Consider the following 8,425-nt stretch of genomic DNA (forward strand, 5'->3'; position numbering starts at 1 on the left):
CAAAAATAAACCCAGAACTGAAATATATAACATTAAAAAGGAAGAAGTAGAGGGGAAAATCATAAAATACCACCACACTGAAATAATAGACAGCAACAAAAAGGCAAAGAAATAATGGAGACACCATCCTACCAGAAAACCAGAGATAGAATGATAGGAAATCCTCATATATCAATAATCACACTAAATGTAAATGGACTGAACTCACCAATAAAAAAGGCATAGAGTAGCAGACTGGATCAAAAAACTGAACCTAACCATATGCTGTCTCCAAGAGGCACATCTCAGTACGAGGACAAACATAGACTCAAAGTGAAAGGGTGGAAACTGACACTCCAAGTAAATGGTATTCATAGAAAAGCGGGTGTAGTCATACTGATATCAGATTAAACAGACTTCAGGATAAAAAAGGTTACAAGAGACAAAGATGGACATTTCATAATGATAAAGGAGACTATACAACAAGAACACATAACAGTCATCAATATTTATGTCCCCAATCAGGGAGCGCCAAAATATACAAAGCAACTACTAACAGAACTAACAGGAGAAATTGACCCAAACACAATTATAGTAGGCGACCTAAATATATCATTGACAGCTATGGATAGATCATCCAAACAGAAACTAAATGACAAAATGGCAGCCATAAATGACACATTAGATGAAATGGACATAATTGACGTTTATGTAGCACTTCATCCTAGAACATCAGACTATACATTCTTTTCTTGTGTACATGGAATATTCTCAAGGATAGACCATATATTGGGACATAAATCTAGCCTCAGCAAATTTAAGAAGATTGAAATCATACCAAGTATATTCTCTGATCAGAAGGCTGTGAAATTGGATATCAACTGTGAAATGAAAGCAGGAGAAATCACAAATATGTGGAGATGAAATAACATACTTTTAAAGAACTACTCGGTCAAAGAAGAAATAAGAGGAGAGATCAAAAGATACATAGAAACAAATGACAATGAAAATACATCCTACCAAAATTTTTGGGATGAAGCGAAAGCAGTTTTAGGAGGGAAATTTATATCATGAAAGGCCTATCTCAAGAAAGAAGAAAACCCAGATAAATAACCTCAAGTTACACCTTAAAGAACTAGAAAAAGAAGAAAAAATGTAACCCAAAGTAAGTAGAAGGAAGGAAATAATAAAGACCAGAGCAGAAGTAAATGAAATAGAGAACAAAAAAACAACAGAAAAAATTAATGCAACAAAGAGCTGGTTTTTGATTTTAATGAAATTGATAAATTCCTGGCTAGACTCTCTAAGTTAAAAAGAGAAATGATACAAATAAACAATTTCAGAAATGAAAGAGGGGAAGTTACCACGAAAGCCACAGAAACAAAAACGATCATGCAAGAATACTATGAAGCATTATATGACACAAAATTCAATAGCCTAGATGAAAAGGACATATTCTTAGAAACACACAGCCCTCCTAGGCTGAATCATGAGGAATTGGAAAATCTAAATGGATTGAATAACAGTAAGGAAATTGAATTAGTCATCGAAAACCTTCCCAAAAGCAAAATTCCAGGACCAGGTGGCTTCACTAGTGAATTCTACCAAATCTTCAAAGAGGATCTAATACCAATCCTGCTCAAACTCTTCCAAAAAATTGGAGACAGTACTCCCTAACTCATTTTATGAGGCCAACATTACCCTGATACAAAAACCTGGTAAGGATAACACAAAAAAAGAAAACTACAGACTAATATCTCTGATGAATACAGACACACAAATCCTAAACAAAATTATAGCAAATGGAATGCAACAATGCACTAAAAAGATTATATATCATGACCAAGTGGGGTTCACCCAGGGGGAAAAGGATAGTTGAACATATGCAAAACAATCAATGCGATACACTACATAAACAAAATAAGGGACAGAACTCATATGATTATATCAATAGATGCAGAAAAAGCATTTGATAAGGTACAATGTTCATTTACGATTAAAACACTTAATAAAATGTGTATAGAAGGAAAACACCTTAACGTAATAAAGGCCACATATGACTAACCCTCAGCTAATATCATAATTAATGGTAAAAAATTGAAACCCTTTGCTCTACGTTCAGGAACATGACAGGGCTGTCCCCTATCACCTCTGCTTTTCAACATAGTATTGAAAGTCCTAGAGTGAGCAATCAGGCAAGAGAAAGAAATAAAAGTAATCTAAATTGGGAATGAAGAAGTTATATTGTCACATTTTGCAGATGACATGATGCTATATATAGAAAACCTTAAAGACTCCCCAAAAAAGCTATTAGAAATAATCAATGAATACAGTAAAGTTGCCGGCTACAAAATCAACGTACAAAAGTCCATTGCATCCCCCAATACTAACAATGAAATCTCAGAAAAAGAAATTTAAAAAAAGTTCCTTTTGCAATTGCAACAAAAAGAATAAAATACCTAGGAATAAACAAAGGATGTGAAAGACCTATATGCTAAAAACTATAGACATTTTTAAAAGAAATTGAAGAAGACACAAAGAAATGGGAAGACATTCCATGCTAATGGATTGGAAGAATCAGCATAGTTAAAATGACCATATTACCCAAAGCAATATACAGATTTAATGCAATCCCCATCAAAATCCCAATGGCATATTTTAAAGAAATAGAACAAAAAATCATCAAATTTGTATGAAACCACAAAAGACCCTGAATAGCCAAAGCAATCTTAAGAAAAAAGAACAATGCTGGAGTTAACCCACTTCCTGACTTCACCTTGTACTACAGGGCAACAATAATCAAAACAGTATGGTATTGGCAGAAAAACAGACACACAGACCAATGGAATAGAATTGAGAACCCAGAAATAAAGCCACATAAATATGGACAGATAATTTTTGACAAATAAACTAAAAACATACAATGGAGAAAAGACAGCCTCTTCAACGAATGGTGTCCGGAAAAATTCGAAAGCCGCATGCAAAAGAATGAAACTAGACAGCTATTTGTCACCGTGAACCAAAATTAACTCAAAATGGATCAAAGATGTATGCATAAGACCTGAAACAATAAACTGCATAGAAGAAAACATAGGTACTAAACTTGTGGACCTTGGGTTCAAAGAACATTTTATGAATTTGACTCCAAAGGCAAGGGAAGTAAAAGCTAAAATAAATGAATGGGACTATATCAAATTAAAAAGCTTCTGCACAGCAAAAGAAAACATCGACAAAATAAAGAGGCAACGAACTGAATGGGAGAAGATTTTTGCAAACAACGCCTCCTATAGAGTCTAATATCCAAAATATATAAGGAACTCATACAACTTGATAACAATAAAAACAAACAAACAAAAAAAAACAATCCAATTGAAAAATGGGCAGAGGACCTGAAGAGACATTCCTCCAAAGAGGACATTCAAATGGCCGACGACGTGAACAAATGTTCAACATCATTAATCATCAGAGAAATGACAATAAAAACCAGAATGAGATTTCACCTCACACCAGTTAGAATGGTTATCATCAACAAGACAAATAGTAACAAGGGTTGGAGAGGCTGTGGAGAAAAAGGAACCCTCATTCACTGTTGTTCAGAATGCAGACTGGTGCAGCTGCTATGGAAGGCAGTGTGGAGGTTCCTCAAAAAATTAAGAATAGAATTAGCATATGATCTTGCATACCTTCTCCTGGGTATGTACCCCAAAAATCTGAAAACATTTATCCTTAAAGAGATATATGCTGCAATGTTCATTGCAGCTTTATTTACAGTGGCCAAGACATGGAATCAACCAAAGTGTCCCTCAGTAGATGATTGGATAAAGAAGTTGTGATATATATATACACAATGTAATACTATTCTGCCATAGAAAAGATTAAATAGTACCATTTGAGACAACATCGTTGGATCTTGAGATTGTTATGCTTAGCGAAGTAAGTCAGACAGAAACAGTAGAGAACCATATGATTTCATGGACACATAAAACTAAAAACAACAAAAGAATAGGACAAACAAATGAAGTAACAAAAACTCATAGACACAGACAAAAGTTTAGTGGTTACCAGAGGGTAAGGGGGGAGGGACTGGTAGATGAGGGTGAAGGGGGTCAAAAATGTGGTGATGGAAGGAGAACTGACTCTGGGTGGTGAACACACAACATGATATATAGATGATGTAGTACAGAATTGTACACCTGAAATATATGTAACTTTACTAACAATTGTCACCCCAATAAACTTTAATTGAAAAAAAAAAGCTCAGGCATTTTCACGATGGCACACAAAAACATGCAACAACAATGGTGAACACTCAGCAAGGCACCACCACACATTGACACAAACACAGCTAGCTGTAAGACACTGATATACCAAGGTTTTACCAAGCAATTTGTGCAGTGTGGCCAATGTAAGTGCTCGGTAGAAAGTTTGCGAACTTAATTGTCACACGTCGTGTGTGTGTGTGTGTGTGTGTGTGTGTGTGTGTGTGTGTGTGTGTGTGTATGTGTGTGTGTGTGTGTATTTTGTGAAGTGCCTGATCAAGTACTTTGTCGATTTTGTTATCTTTTTCAGGATTATTTTATTATTTATTTCTAAATGTCCTTTATATATTCTGGATATAATCCTTTGTCAGATTCATGCATTTTCAGCTATACATTGTGTATGTATATTTCAGATACATGTGTTATCAATATTTTTCCCATTTCTGTGGCTTTCCTTCCACTCTTTTTTTATTTTCTCCTTATTTTTCTGTTATTGATTTCTGCACTTACCTTTATTATTTTATTCTACTTAGTTTAGGTTTAATTCCTTTCTATTTTTCTAGATTTTTAATTTGGAATCTTAGAATATTGATTCTAGGCCTCAAGTTGTTTTCCTAACAGATGTATCTAAAGCTGTAAATCTACACTTAGTACTTCTTTAACTGCAACTTTGACATATTGCATTCTCATTATCATTCAGTTTGAAAATTTTTTCTTGTGTCTTCTTTGATCCATGAATAATTTTATACTATGTTGTTGTTTTTTCAATATGTGGTAATTTTTTAGATACCTGATTGGTTTATTTTTAATATATTTTAGTTAGTTATGGTCACAAAATGTACTATGCACATTTTCAGTCTTTTGAAACATACTAAGACCTTTTTTATGGCTTAGTATATTGTTTGTCTTGGTCAATGTTACACGTGCAGATAAAATGTGAATGTGTATCCTGAAGTTTTAGGGTATAGTGTTCAATCAATTAACTCAAGTTGGTTAACAATTCAAATCTTCTATATCCTTACTGAATTATTTTTGGTCTAGTTGGTCTAATTATTAGGAATTAATGTTAATGTCAATTAAAATTTAGATGTCCTTATTTTTCTCTAGTTTAGTCAGCTTTCCAAGTGTTTTGAAGCTCTATTATTTAGATTCATACACTTAAAAGGGTGTGTTTTTCTGATAATAGTTTTCTTTTGTTCTTTGAAATATACTTATTTATCTCAGAAAACATTCCCTTATCTTTAAGTGTACTTGGATATTAATTTAGTTAGACAAACTGGATGGTGTGCCTTTTCCCATACTTATTCTTTCCATATTTCTTTATCTTGTATTTTGAATGCATTTATTGACAATAGAATATAATTGAGTATTTTTTCCCAATATGACAGTCACTGTCATATAACTGTAATATTTAGTAGATTTATATTTAATGCAATTATTGATATGATGTGTTTGAATATGTCATCTTGGCACTTATTTTATATTTGTTTATTTTTAAAAATAGTAATTTGTTATTTCTCCATGCCTTCCTTTCTGTGTTCATAACTGTGAGTTATCCAAAAATTTTTTATTCCATTTTAACTCTTCTGAAGCCTTGATAACTGTAACTCTTCAATTAATTTTTTTCTAGTCATAGCTCTAGTTATTAAAATCTGTATTTTTAACATACTACAATTTACTTAGAGTTAATATTGTACCATTTCATTGCAATGTAAGAACCTTATAATACTATAATTTCGTTTGCATCTTTTAACATTCTTGTTATTTTTATTATAAATTTTACTTCTAGGTGCAGTATAACTATGTAAGATCACTATTGATTTAAACACTCTTCTAAATAAAATAAAAAAACTTTTTTTATATTTACCTACATATTTATATTTCCTTTATTTTTTAGTTTTATTTTATAACCTTCCATTAGCACTTAACATTCATTTAGCTGTGGTCTCATGGAAATATATTTTTTCAGTTTTTGTTTTTCTCAAAATGTTTTATTTTTAGCACTGTCTGTATTGGCTATAGAATTCTGTGTTGCCATACTTTAAAGAAGTCTTTCCTTTATTTTTGATGAGAAGTCAGTCATATTTTGTGTATAATTTTTCTTCCTTAGCTGCTTTTACTCTCTAGCTACCTTATCAGAGGAAGTAGAATCACTTAAAAAGTTTTATTTTCCATGTATAATCTTAGCTGGTATCAACTCCTAAAGATATGTTTATAATCGTAGACTGTCAGAACACAAGTACCCTTCTCTTTGTCATCTGCATGCACCGGCAAGGTAATCAATCCAGTCCTATGGCTAAGACAGTATCTTATGCTACAATGCATATCATATTCAAATGTATTTCTTCAACCTCGATTTTCCCCCTGACTTTTAGGCTAATATATCTGATCCTCTACTTAATGTATTACCTTGCTTCACTAAGAGGCAAATCAAAACTAATACTTCCAAAATCAAACTCTTGATAATCTTCCCCATCCACCCAAGGAAAGAACTTCTCTTCCCCAAGTCTTTCCTATCCTTTCTGTTGCTCAGGCTAGCAACATAAAAAAACAAACAAACAAACAAACGAAAAAACTTTGACTTCTTCATTTCATAACCAAATCACACTGACAAACAAATCTTATTACCTTTGCTTTCAATCTTGAATCTCATCAAGCAACAAGATTTGTTGGCTCTACTCCAAAATATATTCCAAACTGTAGCACTTCTAATCCTCTGTAGACCTACCACTCTGAAATAAAATTACCCAAATCTCTCACCTTGATCATTACAGTGGACTCCAAACAAGTTTACAGTTAATATTCTAGTACCAAAATCCAATAGACTCTTCTCACAATAGTCAAATGACCCCTTAAAAAATATATATATCATAATTCCCCTGCTTAAAAACCCTCCTATGTTTCCCTACCACACACACCTAAGGGGAAAAACAAAAAAACAAAACCACAAATCCTTGTTAATATTTACAACCCCTGTGATAGCTTTTAGCTGTTTTTCTAAACTTATCATTTCTCTCTCTCTCTCTCTCTCTCTCTCTCTCTCTCTCTCTCTCTCTCTCTCTCTCTCTCTCCCCCCCTCTCTCTCCCCCTTGTTCTATTATAGGCCCACTGAACTCCTTACTGTTCCTTTAAAAAATCAAATGTGATCCTACCATATGACTTCACATTTGATATTCAATCTCTTTGGAAAGTTCTTTCCAGAAATGTATATTGTTCTCCCCTTCATGTCACTAAGGTTTATGCTCCTCAAAAAGCCTTACTTACTATGACCATCCGATCTAAAGTAGCAATCCTTTCACTCTGCTTTATTTTTCTCCTAGTACTTGTCACCTATTAACATTACATCTTAATTGGTTATTGGTTTATTACATTTTCCTCCACTACCATGTGCCTGTTTACCCCCCAAAAATAAGACCTAGCCGGACAATCAACTCTAATGAGTCTTTTGGAACAAAAATTAATATAAGACCTGGTATGTTATATTATATTAAATTATTATATATATTATATTATATTATATTATATTATATTATATTATATTATATTATATTATATTATATTATAGGACCCGGTCTTATGTTAAAATAAGACCGGGTCTTATGTTGATTTTTGCTCCAAAAGACGTATTAGAGCTGAATGTTTGGCTAGGTCTTATTTTGGGGGAAACATGGTAAGGTCATAGAAGTCAGGGACCTTGCCTATCTTGCTTGGTGTTGCCTTGCCAGCAACTCTAACACTGTCTTGTTGGTAATAGGCAGTGAAGACATAAGTATATGGATGACTAAATGTTTTTGAGCTGCAGATACTTTATCTTCTCAATTATGTGAGCTTTGAGACTCAGATAATTTACTCTCTGATGAATTTGGATTACTTTCTAGATCAAAGAGCAAGTAATCAAACCTGATTTTTAAATAAAGGGGCTTTTAACAAACAATCTGTAGACATTGCATTTTTCTTTTCCCTTCATTGCACATATGCAGTATATCTCTTGGAAAGAGCACACATAAGCTGTTATAGTTTGTGTAACATAATAGATATAGACTATTAATGCCATATGTTTTGTGAGAATGGTTATGCCAAAACTTTTAAGACCTGTATTAAGAATTTCCTAGGGGGTTTCCCGGCACCAATTCCCTATTGGGGAATGGCTGCACTCCAGTATGTTCTCTCATTTTGCCTTTTAAGTA

Source organism: Rhinolophus sinicus, chromosome 1, assembly GCF_057876585.1.
Source record: "Rhinolophus sinicus isolate RSI-liver-muscle chromosome 1, RSI-T2T, whole genome shotgun sequence".
NCBI lineage: Eukaryota > Metazoa > Chordata > Mammalia > Chiroptera > Rhinolophidae > Rhinolophus > Rhinolophus sinicus.